Source organism: Otolemur garnettii, unplaced genomic scaffold, assembly GCF_000181295.1.
Source record: "Otolemur garnettii isolate 467f Iridium unplaced genomic scaffold, OtoGar3 scaffold00150, whole genome shotgun sequence".
Taxonomy (NCBI): domain Eukaryota; kingdom Metazoa; phylum Chordata; class Mammalia; order Primates; family Galagidae; genus Otolemur; species Otolemur garnettii.
In genome coordinates this window covers 1,520,908-1,541,384 of record NW_003852545.1, presented here as the reverse complement: position 1 = coordinate 1,541,384, position 20,477 = coordinate 1,520,908, and positions in this window count along the sequence as shown.

The window sequence follows — 20,477 nt, the reverse complement described above, 5'->3', positions numbered from 1 at the left end:
TAATTACTCAATTATAAAATCCATCTTTACCCCCCCCCGATATCTTTAAGTGACTAAAAATACTTCATGTCACTTAATTCTCAAAAATTAAACTGAGAATCTAGGTATTACAAATAAATGCTAAGTTTTAAAGATGGGGAAAATATATTTGGGGTGCTATAACTATTACTATCCAGCTAAGATTTTATACTTAAATATTTTTAATTCAATTAAAATTACATTAAAGTGGAATGATTGTGGCAAAGTTCGTATGTGCTACACCTAATGTACTTTAAGAGTATGGTATACATTACAGGAAGTGATGGAGAGCTCAGTGAGGAAAACTACTGTGACAACACTTCTCTGTAAGGGGTGAACTTAGGCAGAGAAACCCCATCTGATCCGTCAGAAACTGAGGACGAGGGGAGTGAAAGCCAAATTTCACTTTCACTTAAACAAATGGGACATTGTGAATAGAAGAATTCAGGGAATGATGGAGGGGTAAGCTCAGAACAATTTCAAATGAATCTGAGAGTAACTTACCCTAGGCCTTCTTGAGAAGTAAAATCAAGTACAATAACCCAGGAGACTTACATATGATTCCCTAGTTATTCTTTTGGTTTCTTCTCAGTAATAATATTTTGTGTTGGATTTTCCAATGTTAATTCTTTCTCTTTTATTTTAGCATATCCATATTTATTTTTCCTTTCCAACCTCATTTCAGTGGTTTTGGGGAATTATCTTAGTTTTCATTATATAAGCCTGGAGTCACTTGTCTATTAGACCTGGAATGATGTTGGTCATCAAAACTTAATATGATCATCTGAAGGCTCGGCACCTGTGGCTCAAGTGGCTAAGGCGCCAGCCACATACACCTAAGGTGGCGGGTTCGAATCCCCAGCCTGGGCCCGCCAAACAACAATGATGGCTGCAACCAAAAAATGGCCAGGCGTTGTGGCAGGCGCCTGTGGTCCCAGCTACTTGGGAGGCTGAGACAGGAGACTCACTTGAGCCCAGGAGTTGGAGGTTGCTGTGAGCGTGATGCCATGGCACTCTACCCAGGGGGGATAGCTTGAGGCTCCTTCTCAAAAAAAAAAAAAATATGATCATCTGAAAAGAATAAAAGCTTACTGACAGTTGTTTGCAACATTACTCTTGTTTTGTGACTGTGAAACATTATGATAATATTGTTATAATTTTGCTTTAAGAAAATACAAAGTTATCTCGGCAAATCATGTCATAATGTTTATGAATTGATTGAAAAGATGATGAACAATTGTTAAGCCGCACAAGTCCTAGTCAGTTTTCTGGCTATGATATATGGTATACTATCTGCAAAAATCTATTTACTAAGACTTAATTCAAGGGACATATAAAGTTTCCTTCAATTTAAAAGGACTGTATGCAACATTAAAGAAAAGATGAAGAAATCATTTAGTTCAAAAAGGTTAATTTAAAATTAACTTATTAATCATACTATGTTTAACATTTATGAAGACATTCTATTTGACATATTAAAGAAATGCTTCACCATTTTACTGTACTGAGTTATTCTTTAGAGCAGTTTTAAATTAACACCAAAATTGAGCAGAAGGTACAGACATTTTCCATATAGTGCATAATCTCTGCAATTATGAGCATCTCCAGCCATAATATACATGGTTTACAGTTGGTGAGCCTAAATTGTCACAACATCACCACAGAGATGATGTTAGGGTTCACTCTTGATGTTGTACTTTCTGTGGATTTGGACAAATGTATAATAGTATGATCTATCGATCTATCTATCTATCTATACAGTAGCTTCACTACCCTAGAAATTCTCTGTGCTCTGCCCGTTCTCTTTTCGCTTCATCTCTAGAAACTGACAACAACCACTGGTCTCTTTACCGTTTCCATAGTTGTACCTTTATAAAATGCCACACAGTTGGAATCACATGCCAGGTAGCTTTTGAAGGCTTATTTCTTCCATTCAATATAGACATTTATATTTCCTCCCTGATTTCCATGGCTTAATATCTCATTTCCTTTTAACAGTGAATAAATTTCTATCGTCTGAATTCACCAGAGTGTTCCTCTACTAAAGGGAACACTTAACTGATTGCACGTTTTGGCAATTATACATAAAGCTACTATAAATATCAGTGCATAGGTCTTTGTCGTGGACATGTTTTTACCTCTTCTCGGACACTACTAAGGAGTATAATTTCTGGGTTGTATAATAAGAGAGTGCTAAATTTTGAAAGACATGACCAAATTGATTCAAAATAGTAGTAGTGTTTGCTTCCCCACTAGCAATTCCTGAGAGCGTCTATTTCTCCTCATCCTCTCCCACATTTGGTGTTGTTAGTATTCTGGATTTTAGTCCTTCCAATAGGTATGGAATGTTATCTTTCTATAGTTTATATATGTATTTCTCTGATGACATATGATGATAATCATCTTTTTGTATGTTTATTTGTCATTCTGTTTCTGTTGATAGACATTTCATCAATTAGATCTTTGGCCTATTTATTAATCAAGTTGCTTGTTATTGATGCATTTCAAGTTATTTTTATATTTTAGACCACAATGCTTTCTTAGATATGTCTTTTGTAAATATTTTCTCTGAATCAGTATCTTTACTTTTATTCTCTTGATAGTCTTTTTGAGGAACAAAATTTTTTAATTTTAATGAAATTCCAAATACTGATTTTTTTGTTTCATGCAGAATACCTTAGTGTTACATTAAAAGTTATTGCCAAAATCCTAGGTCATTTAGATTTTTGTTATTTTTTTTCCTGGAAGTTTTATAATTTTCCATTTTATATCTATGTTTTTGATTCATTTGGGTTAATCTTTATGAAGAGTGTAAGGTCCATGGAAAGGCATATTAATTTAGCTTTAATTGAATCCAGACGCATTCAAGAAACTTCAATTAGATATACTTTAAAATGTACATTATTTTGTAAAAATCTAATAACTATGTACCTCAAATTTCAAAAAGTGAAAACTACTTGTTGGTTTTTAATTTAACTAAGATTGGAATGACTCTGTTGTGTCTGCTTTTTATTGGAAAGCATCTAAATACTTGGTTGCAGCATGGAGGTCTGCAGTACCAGTTGATCCTCTAGACCAGGGGTCCTCAAACTTTTTAAACAGGGGGCTAGTTCACTGTCCCTCAGACTGTTGGAGGGCCAGACTGTGGGCCCTGGGACGAGTCGGCTGCTAAGCAGGACAGGCAGCTGTGGCAAAAAACTGTGGCATAAATGTCCTAGGCTGGCTGCCTGTGGCTGCGGCCATAGTTTGAGGACGCCTGCTCTAGATGGATGTTTTTTGTGACCTTACAGAGTCTTGATTTGCGTTAGGTAGCAGCATATGGAGTCACAGCAATGGCAAGAAAGTATTGGAGGACATGATGGAAAGCAAGAAAGCATTTTGGAGGCATGTTGCTGAAGGTGGGGGTATCCCATTGTGTTTTCCCATATTTCAATTAGATCTTTCTTAGCATCAAACAATGACTTTAAAATGTCATCTACTGAGAGCTCAATCAGTTCCTTCTCCAGTTTTTAGGTACCTTAGTGATATCAACTAATGAGGTTGAAATGCAAATTTGAAAGTGATGTCACAATTCTCAAAGTCAGTAAACCTGTCATTGTATTTTCCAATTAATTGGTCTGTAACAGGTGCATATTCATCCAATGATTCACATACTATTATCCCCCTAATCAATGAACTCTGCTAACTGAAGAAAATATTCATCTTAAATTTCCTTTTGAAATGCCTGGAGTTTCTTTTGCTACATATATCATACATAGACTTAATTTGAACTTGCAAATAAATTGTCAAATCATTTTGACTTGACATGATATCACACAGAAATACCACACTCCTACAGAAACCTTTTACTAATTCACATTTTTGGGTCTGTTTTTCATAAAATTTCCTTATCTGTACTTGCAGAGATAAAATAGTGGCTTAAATTTTGTCACTGCAATAGCCAACACACTTATGACAACATAGCAAGTTCACACTGAATATCTCAAGGTTCAACTATAGTGTGTTGCTAAACTGATGAAGCCGTTTTGTGCTTACATGACTCTAGCTAACAATACTTATAGCTTTACACAATGTTTCACTTATAATAGTAACTTTAGCAAATATTTTGCTAATGCAAAATACAATAAAAATAAATGAGAGCATCTGGAGCTGTTAAATCTAATTGTTTCTATGCAATAAACCCTTCATGTTTTCCTGTTATGGAAGGTGCACCCTCTGTCCATACACTCACTACCTTTATCTAATTAAGCACAACTTTATGACGTTCATTTTGAGAGTCATTGAAGATATCTATTCCACATGATCTTTTCTCAAGAGTGCCCAATGAAGTAACTCTTCATAGTAAAGAAAATCTTCTCTTATGACCTGAATGAAGCATAAAATCTGTGCCAAGCCAGTAGCATTAGCTGATTCATTCAAAGTGACTTAATAATACATATTTTTATGTATTATACAATTATGTATTATACAATTATGTATTATACTTAATAATACATATTTTTATGTATTATACAATTATGTATTATACAATTTCATGAAGTTGTTCTGTTAAGTTAAAGATTAATTCATGCTGCTAATCCGTATGGTTCTCACAGAAGTACTGCATTCCTATAGACATAACACAGAAATATTGTGTTCCTATAGAAATCTTCTTTCATGTGTTGATTCTGTTCTTCATAAAATTCTTTATTTAAAAAAAGAGGCAGTTTGCACTTTATTGAGGTCAAAGCATCCTACAACTTTGACAATGCATTCTTTCCTAATTTCTACATCACTGAATAGCTTCCCTTTTCCCCTGAGAATGTAAGTTACTTTATAAGTTGCTTCAGTGGCATTATTTCCAGATCTTGTAGTTGTTCAAAAGATTTGTTTTGCTTTTGCTTTTCCTCCTTTATTATCTGAAATACAACATTTCATGCCTCTCCTTCTACTTTAAAATACTTTTGGCCCTTAGGAATGTGTAATGTGATGAACATTGAACATCTTTAATGTTGATACTGCAGTATCACCAAGCAAGCAAATTATCTTACCTTTGGCAGAAACAAGATAATATTGCAAATCTAATCCTCATTGAAAATCTGTTTTCTTTCTTCTGCATTCTCTTGGTCTGCTTTGACATGGTGAGCTGTTTAGCAGTCGGAATTAAAAAGTACAGTTTATCTGTGTAGCTATTCATATTTCCACTTCAAACAGAAACACAGTGAACCCACCATTGTCAAAATTGATAACAGAGTGGTGTACTAAAACCCCCCAAATGTTTGCCAACTGGCCTCATTTGGGAGTGGCACCCATCAGGTGGGGAAAGTTAGAACTAAATCAGGACTGTAGAAAGATGTCAATTTAGCCCCTGTGGCTTTCTAATGTTCTAATTACATCTGGGGGAACTGCTTCCTTGAACTTTATTTTATTCTTTTGTATTATCAGTATGCTTATTTAAAAATTAAGTACATAAGAGGTGGCTAAAATGTATTAATAAAAGTGAAAGGATTTGTTCTTCAGAATTTGGATTCATTTAAAAGGCCCCAGTCAGGGACCTACAAGGCCTTAAGGCCAGTGGTTCCCCATCCCTGGGTCTAGGTTGTTTGCTTTTTCAAAGTAAGTGAGCATGAACCTGAGAGTTTAAGTGTTTTCAGAATATTCACTATGGCTTCAATTGAAAGTAGTTATCTAACAAGAGAAAAATGTAAATTCTGGGATAAACAGCAATCATTCATAATCTTGTCAGTAGTTTAAAATATGTAGGCATTTTAATAATAATTTATCAGGCTGTTCACTAGAAGAATTAGTTTTATATCTATTTCCATGACATATAAGTCCTCCAATGAGAAGTTTATATTTAGAGATAAAAAGATAAATATCAGTCTAATGATAGAGCAATTGATGATTTCTAATTTGTACATTTAAATTGTAAGCCCTGAGTTAAAAAAAAGTTGTTTTATGTTTTAAAATAGGAAAAGTGTTTCTTATCTTCTCATGGAGTTGTGAAAACACATAGTTAAGTGGTGTTGCCTGGAATTCTGCTATGATGACATGTCTATTAAAGGGGCTAAATGTGGAAGAGTAACCTGTTACTGTACTTACTGGTAGTCCAGGAGGGTCTGTCAAGTTTGTTTGTGCAATTCTAATCCAACTAAAACATCTTTCTAGATCTCTAGATTGTTATACCCCATGTGTGCCTCCCCTCTTTTCTGGTTTTACATGTTTGAGATAATCTTAGTCTTTCTAGTCTAACCACTAGTATTTTCAACCATTGCCTCATTTCTCAATATTGAGTATTGTGGTAAGAAACAAGTAATGATCTGGCAATCAAGAGCTCTGTTTTTAGTTTCTGGTTATCCATTTTATATACTGTATAATCTCTTAAATTCTATACATATAAAAATAATAATTCCTAACTTATGATGGGTTCTTTTCAATATGATGCTATTGATTTGATAACTTATTTGAAAGTTCCAAAAATAATAGCTGGCATATAGTATATTCTCAACGTATATTAGTAAACTCTTAATAAAAACATATTTAGGCTTACTTATATTCATTTGATGTAGAACAATTTTTTTAAAAGCATATTACTGCATACTTTCCAATAGCCAATATTTCAGGTAAGATAAAATAATGATATTCAGTGGCAAAATTATTAGGGGCAAACTCTCATAGTTTTCAAGTGATATGAAGTTCTCAAGCATGTCTACTCACATATGTAGCACAGTTCACAAATTAGTGGAACAGTTTTTATTATTTTAAAGAAACAGATGTAAGATAGTAACTTAATTCACAGGAATATGTAACTAAACCTAATCAATAGTACTAAAATTATTATAAAGTGAAATAAATGTTTCCAATATTTTAGTTTTTAATTTTCTTAGTTATATTATGTCATTAAAAAATTGAAAGACATCAAGCCATCAAGCAAACATAAATGTGTTACTTGACTGAAAAAATAAAAAATAGGTCTCCAACAAAGGTTTAATAACCAGAATCCATAAAGAACTCAAACGTATTAGCAAGAAAAGAACAAGTGATCCCATCTCAGGGTGAGCAAGGGATTGAAAAGAAATTTCTCTAAAGAAGATAGGTGCATGGTGTACAGATATATGAAAAAATGCTCACCATCCTTAATTATCAGAGAAATGCAAATCAAAACTACTTTGGGATATCACCTAACTCCAGTAAGATTAGTCCATATCACAAAAATTCCAAAACCAGAGATGTTGGTGTGGATGTGGAGAAGAGAGAACACTTCTACACTGCTGGTGGGAATGCAAATAATTCATTCCATTTGGAAAGACATCTGGAGAACACTTAGAGAACTAAAAATAGACCTGCCATTTGATCCTACAATTCCCTTATTAGGTATATATCCAGAAGACCAAAAATCACATTATAACAAAGATATTTGTATCATAATGTTTTTTGCAGCCCAATTCATAATTTGTAGGTCATAGAAGAAGCCCAAGTGCCCATTGACCCACGAATGGATCAATAAATTGTGGTATATGTACACCATGGAATACTATGCAGCCATCAAGAAAGATGGAGACTTTACATCCTTCATGTTTACATGGATGGAGCTGGAAAATGTTCTTCTTGGCAAGGTATCTCAAGAATAGAAGAAAAAGTATCCAATGTACACAGCCCTATTATGAAACTAATTTATAGCTTTCCTATAGCCTTAGAATTATAGCCTTAGAATACGGGGAGGGCAGTGGGAGAGGGGAGGTGAGGGGGGTGTATGACTAGAGGGAGGGTGATTGGTGGGGTCACCTCTATGGTTTATCTTACAAGGGTATGAGTGAATCTTTCTAAAAGCAGACTATGAACATCTTAACACAATAACTAAGAAAATGACATGAAGGCTACGTTAACCAGTTTGATGAGAGTATTTCAAATTGTATATGAAAACATCACACTGTAACCCGTGATTGCATTAATGTACACAGCTATGATTTAATAAAACAAATAAATAAAAACAACAAATGGAAAGTCAATTGGAAAAATCATCTATATAGAAGATGTTTTGCACTCATATGATAAATGTTAATGGAGCTCGTAATTTCATATGTTAACCAAGAAAACAATATTTTTGAACAACTTCCATACATTCACATGGATTTATTGCAGAAATAGTTGTTTAGTCTCTAGCTATGATAGTATTTGTTTAAAGAATTAATAAAGATTTTATCTATCAGAATTATTTAAAAGCAAAGTGCATGTATGTAATAATTATTTACAAAAGCTATGGTTTCCATTCTAATAGATACAAGGCTTCACTTGGCTGAGTTTTAGGTGCCACATCAAATATTTTCCTATGTGTTATAATCTACCATACAACATTTTTGAGATTTATTTGGATTGAAACATCAGTCACTGACATTCAGTATAAGAAACAGTCATTCAAAAAGTAATAGCGAAATTTGTAGTTCATGAAACAAAATACACTTTCCATTTTCTCACTGATTATTTTCTATTGCTATAGGAAATCTTCTCTGAGTCAGTAACATTACACTAAAACCTGAAGGAGGATGATAATGAAATCAAGGAAAAAGTGCCCATTAGAAGTAAAAAGGGCTTGGTAGGGCAGAAATACAGGAAGGTGACCATTGCAAATGAGGAATTTGGTGAAATGAAAAAATAGTGAGTCATGGGGATTAAAAATTAGACAGCAAATTAGTAATGGAGGTGATAGTAAGGATTTTCAGCTTTAATTTGAATCCAGTGGAAATCCAGTTTTTTCAGAGCACAGTTAAAAGCAAGTCCAGACTAAAAGAAAACAAACTCATGTCTAGGTATTCTGAAAGTTTCAGAGTATCCTGTCACTATAATGGGAGGTGATACAACATTCAGTTTAAATTAAAGCCATTAGTATTAACCTTGATTGCAACAACAAAGGAGTTTTAGTGTACAAAGAGATCAATTTTAGATATAGATGGGTAAAATAATATATAGCTGGGAGAAATCATCCAACATAATTTCAATTCTCTCATCTGGGAATGAGGAAACAGCCGCAGAGGAGATGCACCTGTGTTTCCCATTGTTTTTTACTCTAGACAAGAACTTTCCTTAAACTGGATTCTGTAAACTTGTAATGTAGATGATAATTTAATTAGCTTAAAAGATTTTAAAAGCCTTTTCAAAATTATCTTCGTGTTATGGAGAGGAATCTTTATTAGGATAATTAAGGAAGTCTTGTGGCTTCATTTATGAGTTTTCACCAGAGTACAGTTTAACTTTTTCCTCTTCGTACTGCCTTGGTTATTGCCATTTGGTGATATTTGTATTAATTATTCAGTTTAGCAATGTGAGAGAAAAGAAGATGTAGGCTCTCAAAGGAATCTGCAGGCCTGTGGAAATTTTTGTGAACAAAAGTTGATTATAAAATCAGCTGTAGATATCTGATGTAACTTGAAGGACAAGGAAGACACCTAATTTCCAACTCTGGACATCAATTGTTTATTGCATTCATTATGATCAGATATACAATATAATAAACAAAATTTTATATATACAAATATAAAGATAGATAGATAGATAGAACGGAATGTTACCTGACAAAAAGAAAGGATTACTTTGACACACTTATTTACATGATTCAGAGTTTTTTTCAATTTCAGATTATGATTTTTGTCTTTTTTTATTAAAGATGTGTTTGCATATTTTCCCTCCTAGACAATTCCACTATTTACAGCAAGTTCACACATAACGAAATCAATGTCTTCTGACAATTATAAAACCATATGTACACACACATATATATAGCACAAGCCTATCAATACCTGTATGTCAATGCGTGTATGGACACATGCACACGCATTAACGTATATTCCTTATACTTGATTTATTAGACCTGTCACTGTCAAAGTCATGTCATGATTGTAATATTACTAAGTCATATCAACTTCTACTCAATAATTTGATCTCCTAAGGTTGTGCAAGTTGACTAGGGAAATTTTCCTCCAAGTATTTGCCTAAGCATTGAAATTAAAACTATATTATAAGGAATCTCACTCAACCTCCCTTTTGGATGGATGGAAATTGATGCTGACCTGTAATTTTAAAATATGTTTCAAAGTCCTGTTTTATAATTATTTAACAGTGTGTCATTTAGTCTCTCTCTGTCTCCAATTAAAATTTGAAACATGAGAATTATTATTTTTTTTTTTGGTAGTCTTTGGCCAGGGCTGGGTTTGAACCTGCCACCTCTAGCATATGAGGCCAGCACCATACTCCTTTGAGCCACAGGTGCTGCCCGAGAACTATTTTATATAATCATTTGGGTTCTCTTTTTGTATTAAAATTCTATAATCATTTTCCTCATCCTAAGTCTCTTCTTCCATTCTCTACAAGCTTTTCAAACCTGGTCAGAGGGTGGTCTTTCTCTGACTAAATCAGTACTTGTTATGGAGTGAGGCAATCTTTAGACATAGGATGTATCTGAGATTCAGTTGACTTGATCCCTAGGTTCAGCTAAAATACATTAAACATGTTTTCTCTGTTCTTAATCTTCCTTGAAAGCAAGCCAGCAGGCAAAAAATATATTCAATTCTTATCAGCTTAGCTCAAAAAGTTAGAAGCAAAATCCTCCATCCTAAATAAGCATTCAGGGCACAAATGAATGTGACAGGTTTACCATAAGGACAGAAAAGGTTCCTCCAAGGAATTGGAACTTGTTCCGTGCTGAAGTGCAGGTTGTGGTCTATGTCGCAATAAAGCTAAATCAAGCGAATGCAAGCAAACAAAACGACAAATTGCTCAAATATCAGTATGCTGAATAATTAAACTTCTAATTTCACTGGCACTTTATTTTGAGAAAATGGAAAAGAAAATGTTTTTTTAATGGGTAATATTGACTCTGTGAGAGACCAGTAGATATCAGATTATCTTTCTTAATCAGAGAAAAATTGAATAATAGAACCAAAATGCAATTTTCCATGAATCAAAGGCCATTTTAAGTGGAATAAGAGTGTCTATATACACATACATATGAATTATAAGTGAATAAACATTGGAAAGTTGATAAAATATTTCAATGTTAATATTTTCAATTTATATATCTATAAATTACACGTAAGATATTTATGAACAAGCACATATTCTATTTCATGCAAAATAAAACCTTGGCAGGATTTATCGGGGATTTTTGCTGCCTATATTTGTCATTCACAAGTAAAAGTCATTTCCTACCTGGAGATATTTGGCAATGTCTGGGTATGTTTTTGTTTGTTGCAGCTGCATAGTTGGGGGTGGGAGGTTGCTACTGGCCTCTATTGGACAGAGGCCACGGATGCTGCCAGACAGTGCCAGGGAGCCTCATCCCCTCTCCCCAACAGAGAATTATCCAGCCCAGAATATCACTGTTCTGAGGATGACAAGCCCTGATGGATAAAATAATACCCCACTATTCATTTTACATAAAGTGTGAATTCTGTAAGATAAATTGATTAAACTTTATAATATAAAGAAAACAAAAAAGTACAGCAATCTTGGTTTTGGAATTAGAATGACAATTTATATAAATAATTGTTTGAAAAAAGAGCACATCTATGACAGGGTTCCATTTACAAAAGAAAAAACAGGAAATATCCTCTATCTACATCAGACTAATGATCAGTTATTAGGTTATCTGCTCTTTCAACAAAGACTCTGGTTATAAATGTTTAGACAAGCATTTAAGGTCGACTTAGTAACATAAAGTATGTACATTTATTGAAAAAGTAACATGTTTAGTCACGAGTTGGAAAACAGAAAAAGCACAAAATTTAGAGATGAAATATTTTAATAACCATGATGACATTTTATTAAGTGTTTCTCTTTCATGGATATTTACAGAAAACTTTTTGATAAAGAGTGCATTGAATTCTACTGCAAAAAAAATTGTCTTTATATAAACATTCTTTCATTGATTAATATATTAATTCATTTGACAAATGTTTGGATTTTTATTTTATACTAGACACTCACTGGAGTTGGAGTGGAGAAAACCTAAATTTAGTCTCCTTAGATTTTTGACCTGATATTTTATTGTAGAGGATAGATATCTATATATAAGTCAAGAAGTCACAAATGCTATGAATGAAATGAAGCTTACGTCAACAACCGCTACACTCAAAAGTGACTGACCAGTATCAGACCGGGCAGGGAAGACGTCCTTGGTGAGACAGGGATAGAGGAGAGAGAAAACATAAAAATGATTCGGTTTTAACAGTTTAAAAGATTTATCTGGTGAAGGTCATTTTTCATTGTTATTTAGATTTTTAATAATTTATCAAGGACAATTATCCTTAATGAATTGAAATATTGAGTTTCATACTTGGACATCTGATTGACTATAGACATAGTGTGTAGTGTATTTCTTTTGAACAAATAGCTCACAATTACACTGAACAATGTAATTACTTTTATCCTTATTACTGTTTTTATTATAAAAAAGACAATTGACATCTTGCTTGTGAGAAAATGAGTAATTATACACAACAATCTCTACTAGAATAACATCTTTCTAAATACTTAACCAATATAGTTTATTATTTCTTTCTACTAGTATGTTTACAGGAAGAAACTCAAAGATATTATGTTCCGAACTATGTATTGACTTTGTATGTTTTTTCTTCAGTGAATGCATCCTATTTCTGTTTTTCTCAAGGGCTGATCAATATTCTTTATGTAATGGTCTGAATGTCTGTGTCCCCTAAAAATTCACACATTGAAATGTAAACTCCAAGGCAATGGTATTAGGAGGTGAGGTCTTTGGGAGTTTATTATGTCATGATAGGGAGACCATCATCCAGAAACCTACCTGTCCTCTCCTGGGACAGCAAGAAAATGGCATCTGTAAGCCATGAAGTGGGTCTTAACCAGGCACTGCGTCTTCTTCTTATGCAATTCTTGACTTCTCATTCTCCAGAAATGTGAGAAATAAATGTTCATTCTACTCAGTTTACGGCATTTTGTTTACAAATCCATAACACTAAGATTTTTATCTATAAATTGCATTAACCTTTGTAGTCTATTTTATAAATGTTCTTTCAAGGTTTTACTTACATTTAGACTAATTTTATTCATCTTTACTATAAAAATTTTATCATTTGTTTGGATAGTCAATTGAATTTACAGATGATTCTTACTTTGATATTTTACAATAAAAGTCCTCAATTCAAAGAATAAATACCTTTCTAATTTCTCAATGTGTTTCTGAAGTTCTCTGTCATTTGGCTCTTCTCATTGATAATTTCTTTTTAACCCTTAAACCTTTATTCATTCATCTAACTATTCCATAAATATTTATGGATAATAAAATAAATACTAGGCACTGAGCTAAGAGCAAGGTGACAAAATTTTGTGCAAAAGCAGAGAAGATATTATCCATCATGAAATTATACGTGAGAAAAATAGTAAACATGTATTCACTAAAATGCCTGGAAAATCCCATATCCACATACTTTAAAGAAGAAGAATTGAGCTCACTGCCAGGAATATAAAATAACGATTATGTTCTCAAAAGAGGTCAGAGTATGCATTTTTATGGAAGTCACAAACAAGATATGATATGGATGATATGTAGGAATGAACCTTGTTTGGGGGTTAGAGGAACATACTACCAGGGAAAACATTCAGTCAAAGACTTAGCACTAGAAAAGACCATTCAGTGTTAGGAAGTTGGAAGAATTCCAATTATTTAAGAAGTAAATGTCTTAGTTCAGTTAGACCACTATAACAAAGTACCATAAAGTGAGTGGTTTATTAACAATAGAAATTTATTTCTCATGGTTTGGGAGGCTGAGAAGTCCGAGATCAAGGTGCCAGCAGATGCAGGCTCTGGTGAGGGCCTGTTTTCTGGTTCATGGAGTGTGCCTTGTAACTGTGCCTTCCCATAACAGAAGGGATGTACGAGCTCCCTTCGCCCTTTTTTTTCAGGGTAGTTACATCCTTTTTTTTCTTTCTTTCTTTTTTTTTTTTTTTTAATAAAATCACAGCTGTGTACATTAATGCAATCATGGGGTACAGTGTGGTATTTTCATATACAATTTGAAATACTCTCATTAAACTTGTTAACGTAGTCTTCATGTCATTTTCTTAGTTATTGAGTTAAGACATTCATACTCTGCTCTTAGAAAGATTCACATGTACCCTTGTAAGATAAACCATAAAGGTGACCCCACAAATCACCCTCCCTCCACCCATCCACCCCCTCCCCTCCCTTTTCCCTCCCTCTCCCATATTCTAAGACTATAATTAGGTTATAGCTTTCCTATGAAAGCTATAAATTAGTTTCAAAACAGGCAGTTACATCCTTTATAAGGGTTCCTCTGCCTCGCTGACTTGATCAATCTCTGCTAAGACCATCATCTTAGGGAGTAGGTTGCCAACACATGAATTCCTGAGGGGGGACATGAATATTTACACCATAACAATGAAGTAAAAGTTTGAAGTTATTTTTCTTCCAGATGGTACATATTCTTATCAAAACTAATAATCTAATCATCTATCTACTCACTATCTTTATTATGTATCACCACTTTTACATTTAAATAAATGTCATAGGAATATTTGTGTTTTATGTAACAGATATTCTGTCTGTCCCTTCACGAATATCTGATGGCTTTAATCACTTGAATCTTACAATATTAGAACTATATGTATTTCAAATTAAATGCTCTTTTTGGATTATGCAAATGAGGCAACAATTTCTTACCACTTGTATTTTTCCAATGTAAATAATTAGTTGTTCCTTGGTAACTGATGATTAAATCTTTAGGTACTTCATATTTGATAATGAGTCCTAAACTATAATAAAACCATAAAAAACAATGAACTAAACAACAAGACTAAAACAAAAAAGTTGTATTTTTTTGAAAAGCTCTCCAATGACTCTTTGCTCTTATCTTTGTTTAAATTATACTTATAATAGAAGTAATAATACCAATTACCTTGAGTCTTTTTTTTTTTACTATGATTCACTATGTTAAAAGCCTTTTGTGTGGGGTGGTACCTGTGGCCCAGTGAGTAGGGTGTCAGCCCCATATACTGAGGGTGGTGAGTTCAAACCCAGCTCTGGCCAAACTGTAACAACAACAACAAAAATAAATAAATAAAGTTAAAAAAAATAAATCTGATAAAAAAAATCTTTTGTGCATATCATTTAATCTTTACAAACCCAATGGGAGATAAGCATAATTGACCAATATTAGTAGTAAGGAAATAAAGGCTCAGTGACCAATCCACAGTCACACAAAAATAGCATTAGAAAGGATCACTTAACATTCAAGAAGTTGGAAGAATTCCAATTATGTTTACATAATTTCAATCCAAGACCACTCTTATTCCAAAAGCCATATGTTTAATCCCAATATTAATCAGTATTTACAGTTTTCTCTGACTATATTATTGTTGGGGAATTAAATTGAGTTTGAAAGTTAAGTTAAATTTCCATACATCCCCTTCATTTCCTGTGAACTGTGACATTTAAGCTCATATGCCATGCAATCCATGTCAGAAAGAAAATCTGCTATGTTACTAAAGCATGAATATTAGAATGCCCTACCCACTCCCAAACATTTCCACATACTTGATAAAGTCATAGCTCTGAATTGCTTGATTAACATGACCTACAATGCAGACACATTCCACATTCAGAATTATAACTGTCAACACAAGCAAGATGATTACTTCTCTCAGATCCCTGAATTGTGTTTGTATGGTAAATGACAGTTTTAAAAAACACCTAATTCCTTTAGTCATAGTTTTATTCTAGAGCTCCAACTCAAAATCATAAGAATTTATATTTCTCAAGAGGAACCATTTATATATACATGCATATATTGCCTCCCTTTGAGATATAGAGCAATTTCAGACTAAATCATAACTTTTAAGCTTAAAAAGTTGTGTTTAGTAATAAACATTTATTCCTGCAAATGGATACTACCAGCATAATGAATACATATGTGGAATCACTACATTTTAATGGCTCACATGAAAATTGTTATGGCAGAGAGTGCTATGTAGTTTAAGACCCCTTGGGGGTGAATAATTTTAAATCAATGACACTGGATATTATGCTTCTGAAATACAGCCTCTCAAAGGAGTTTCCCAGCAACACTGGTAAACATTATACCATCTGTGTAATTGCTCTGTGTAGTTTTCTTCATTCCTTCAAACTTAAAAGGTAGACTTTTTTTCTTAAAAAAAGACAATATTAAAAACATTACTCTGAACAAAATTGACAAAATTTATCTGAAACACAGAAATCAGATATAGTTAGACTGCAAGCTTTTTTAGCTATTAACTCATTAGATGTCAGTGGATGTTCCTGGGTAGCTCCTTTCACAAAGTAATCCCTGCACTGGGGCTCTCCTGCCTTTTACATTCCACTATTCATTCAAGCTCCTTTATAATCTGTATGTTGTTTTAGGATGCATGCTGTAACATGCTGCCCTGTCAAGATTCCAGTTTCTCCAGCTGAAAGAAATCTTGGCCATTGAGGGCTCCAAGGTAACTGCCCCCCAGAATTTGCCCTTGTCTAAGAAAGAGAGTCCTCCCGACAGTTGCTCTTCTTCCTTGGGGCTGTTTATAGCCAGTGAGTGGTCAGCAAGAAGTTAGAGTCCCATCTCTTTGCCCTAAGTGTTGCTGTCTCTGGGAAGCCATTCTAGCCCAAGATGTGGGATGGTCTGAGGCACAGAGAATTGTTCAACTTCCTTTTCTGTCCAATCCTGACCTTTTCATCCCACTATTAAGTATTTCTGAGAATTTTCCCAAATAAACTACCTGCAGTCAACACATCTATCATTGTCATTCTGCTCCTAGGGATGGAATGGGAAGGGGATCTCACAAAATGTAAACTCTTATACTCAGTTCTTTTCAAAGACACAACGGATGAGGCTTGAAGGGGTAAGCAGCTTCACCGCCAAGCAGTAGTGAGGAAGTGCTGCCAGGAACAAAACTCTCAAAGGTCTTTTATTGAAACAGGAAAATGAGTGCATGCAAGGCATACAGGAAGGACATACAATGGTGGTTATAGGTGGAAACTGCCAGCTAGGTTGCCAAAAAACAAATACGTTTGTGAAGGTCAGTGAATTGAAGAAACAATGGTAAGAAAAACAGAAGAAATTATAGTAAGTAACAAAGTAAAAAATAAACTGTTAACAATGCTTGCATGGAGGGTGGTGGTGGTGGTAAGCTTTATCTTCCCTGTTCTATGCTGCTAATCTTTATCTTAACCCTTAAACAATTTCAACCTTAGAGCCTTTTCCAGCACAGGACTGCAACTAAACAGCTGAACATTCATGACCCCTGGTGGTGTCCCACAGGTACTGTGTTCAGCACAGGGTGGGCGCAGGGGTGGTCTAGGAATCTAGTGCCAGCAGATCCTTGGAAATATGAGCCTAAGCTAAACTCTAGCCCATGATCTATCTTGTGGGAAACCAAATTTTAAGAAAGACACAATATGAAATGTGCACCCATTTCTTAAATTGAGGTGGTGGCTGGGAAGACATACATGCCACTTTCATTCATATGATAATGACTAGAACTAATCTGGTGACTAGATACACATGTAAGACCATTGGACTACTGGAATATATCCAACTCCCTTGAAATACCTCTATAAAGGGAAAAAGAACCCTGCGATAGTAGATGTGTGTCTTAGCTCTGGATACTATGAATACACACAATAGACTTGGAGGCTTCAATAACATACCTTTACTTCTCAAAGTTTTAGAAGCTGAAATCCGGAGGTTAGAGTACTAAAATGCTCAGGTTCTGGTGGGGACCTTTACCTGGTTTGTAAACCAATTGAGAGACGAAGATCTCATGTCTTCTTTTCTGCTTATCAGGGTACTAAAACCATCATCATAACTCTACCCTCCTGATCTTATCTAAGCCTAATGGCCCCCCAAAACTCCACACCTTACTACCACCACATTGGGGGTTAGGGCTTCAAGGTACAAATTTTGGAAGGACAAAATAATTCAGTTCATAACAATAAATAACTTCTGTTCTTTCTTCTTAGAAAATAGGAGATCTGGAATGAAACTAATTTTAAATTGTTACAATGCTTCTTATATAATAATGAGATTTTCTTTTTATTTATATTGATATTTGATTCAGGTATGAAATGTAACAGACTAAAATTATGCTCCTGAGATTATTATTCCTATGTTTTCAAGTAAGTTCAAATTAAATATATTTTAGGTTGAAGATGATTTGCTCATAGACATTAATTAATCTCATGAGTATTTTTAAATATCTACTCTGCACTTTGCCAGACAATGGGAATCAGATATGGGAGACCAAATTCATGCTAATGTAATATTCGTGCATATTGGTAAAGAAAGATAAATGAACACATAAACTCTACAATGTAGAGGAAATTTTATGATAAAAGTTAAATGAAGAAGCTGTGGGATTATAGACAAATAGTATCAAAATAAAATTAGAAAAACCAAGGAACATTATAACAACAGAGCCACTGGGTGGTTGTATGCATTGTAGGCACATAAAAAATGTCCCTTTAGTTATGCAGAACGCAACCCAGAAGACTAGACTAAGGACTTTTATTTCGAAGGTGATGTGACATGAACAACATCTTCAAAAATTTATGGTCACCATTGCAACAATGTAGCCGGAAACAGAATTTCAGGTTTTAAGAATTGCATGTACACAAGTCCTATGACAAAGTATATACCACTCAGTATAGCTGCAGCATAAACGTATGAATTGATAAATGTATAAGCACATGCATTACCTCAAAACTGAGCAGATAAATTCATAAACTGCACTTTTTTGATTATGTGGCCAAAGTTTAGATTACTCATTAGGGAGTATTATTTTGAAGGGTGAATTTAGAAAAGGTAGGAAGTGGCAGTAAATTTTGCCAGAAGAACTATTTGGAAAAGCCAACTAGTTATGCCTCAGAAAGCATGTATATTAACCAATGTTTATGAAAAGAAAAAGACAAAGTAGGGAGAACTTGGAAATTATTTATGTTAATAGAACTACGGAAGGCAGGGAGTCAATAGAACAATTTACTGCGCACCTGTCAGACACTCTTTCTTTACATCAGGGTGAATCAAGTAAACAGAATCCCTAACATCTGATTGTATATAACTGGCAGGGAATATATGACACAGAAATTTATTACATATCAGATCTGACTGTGAAATAAAATAAAGCAAGGAGATAGATGATTATTTATATTTTCTTAAATTGAGTAGATTTAGACTTTGAGGAAAGAAAATATATAGATGTTTTAAGAAGATAGACATTTCTAGATCTGAAATACTGAGACAAAATAACTGAGTTATACACTGAACCATGACAGGAAATTTAGCTTAAAAGGGACCTGATCCATGTTCAGCCCACACACAGTACACAAGAGCATAGCAAAATATAGAAATTTGTGCCAAGAGAAAAAAAATCAAAAACACCCTGATGTTATTAGAAAAAGAAAAGATTTTGAACTTAAAGACAGCATCACATCAGGTTATCCATGTTAAATACCAAGTGACAGAGGATATCAAAAGCATTTTATTTCACCTAATCACCTATATGAAAACAACAGGAGAAAATACTGTAAATCTTAAACTGGATATTTTAAAAATAGTACCTAACTTTTAAGCAAGAGGAAAGCACCCCTGAGCATATATTTAAAAATTCTTCATTGACATATTGAGAGTTCCTACATTTTAATTCTGTGTGTGATGAACTGTGAAACTAACACTTTTTTCTAATAGAAAATCTAGGTTAATTCTCTTGAATCTGCATTTGAATACCATGCACAACATTTCAACTCAGATTAATTTAATTGGGCTTGGGAGTGGATGGATGATAGGGATATGAGAAGACTAGATGTTTCTCCCTGGAGCTACCCTCTGGCAGCAAAGGATGCTGGACACATAAATTGAATGGTATTACGTGGCATGCAATTACAATAATGAGGTGATTAAAAAAAAAAGTGGCTTCTGCCCTCTAGAAGCGTAGTAACTTTGGGTGAAGTGAAGAATTTCAAAATGACATGAAAATCACTAATTGCAATAGCTTCAAACCAACTGGTCATGGGACATTAGGGAAGCCTTTATTTTCAATATGTTTTTCTGATTTTTTTCTCCGATATTCATCCCCCTGTTTCTCTTTGCTTAGTTTCCTATAGTAATTTAAACTTTTGTAGGATTACATCCTAATTTTTATGGTGTTTTTGAGTCTCTCTCTAGGTGTAATTTTCTTTGTAGTTGCTCAGGGTATTAACTATGCATGTGTAAGTTATCACTGCGGTATGGAAGTTTTGCCACTTCAAGTGGAGTGTAGAAATCTTACTTCCTTTTATATCTCTTTACCTTCTCCACTTTTATAATATAATTGTCTTAAATATTTTTTCTACATGCATCGAGTACCACATCAGATGTATTATAATTTTGGCTTCTACCTTCAAAAGTGGCTTATGAAACTTAGAAGAGGCAGCATTTTATAAA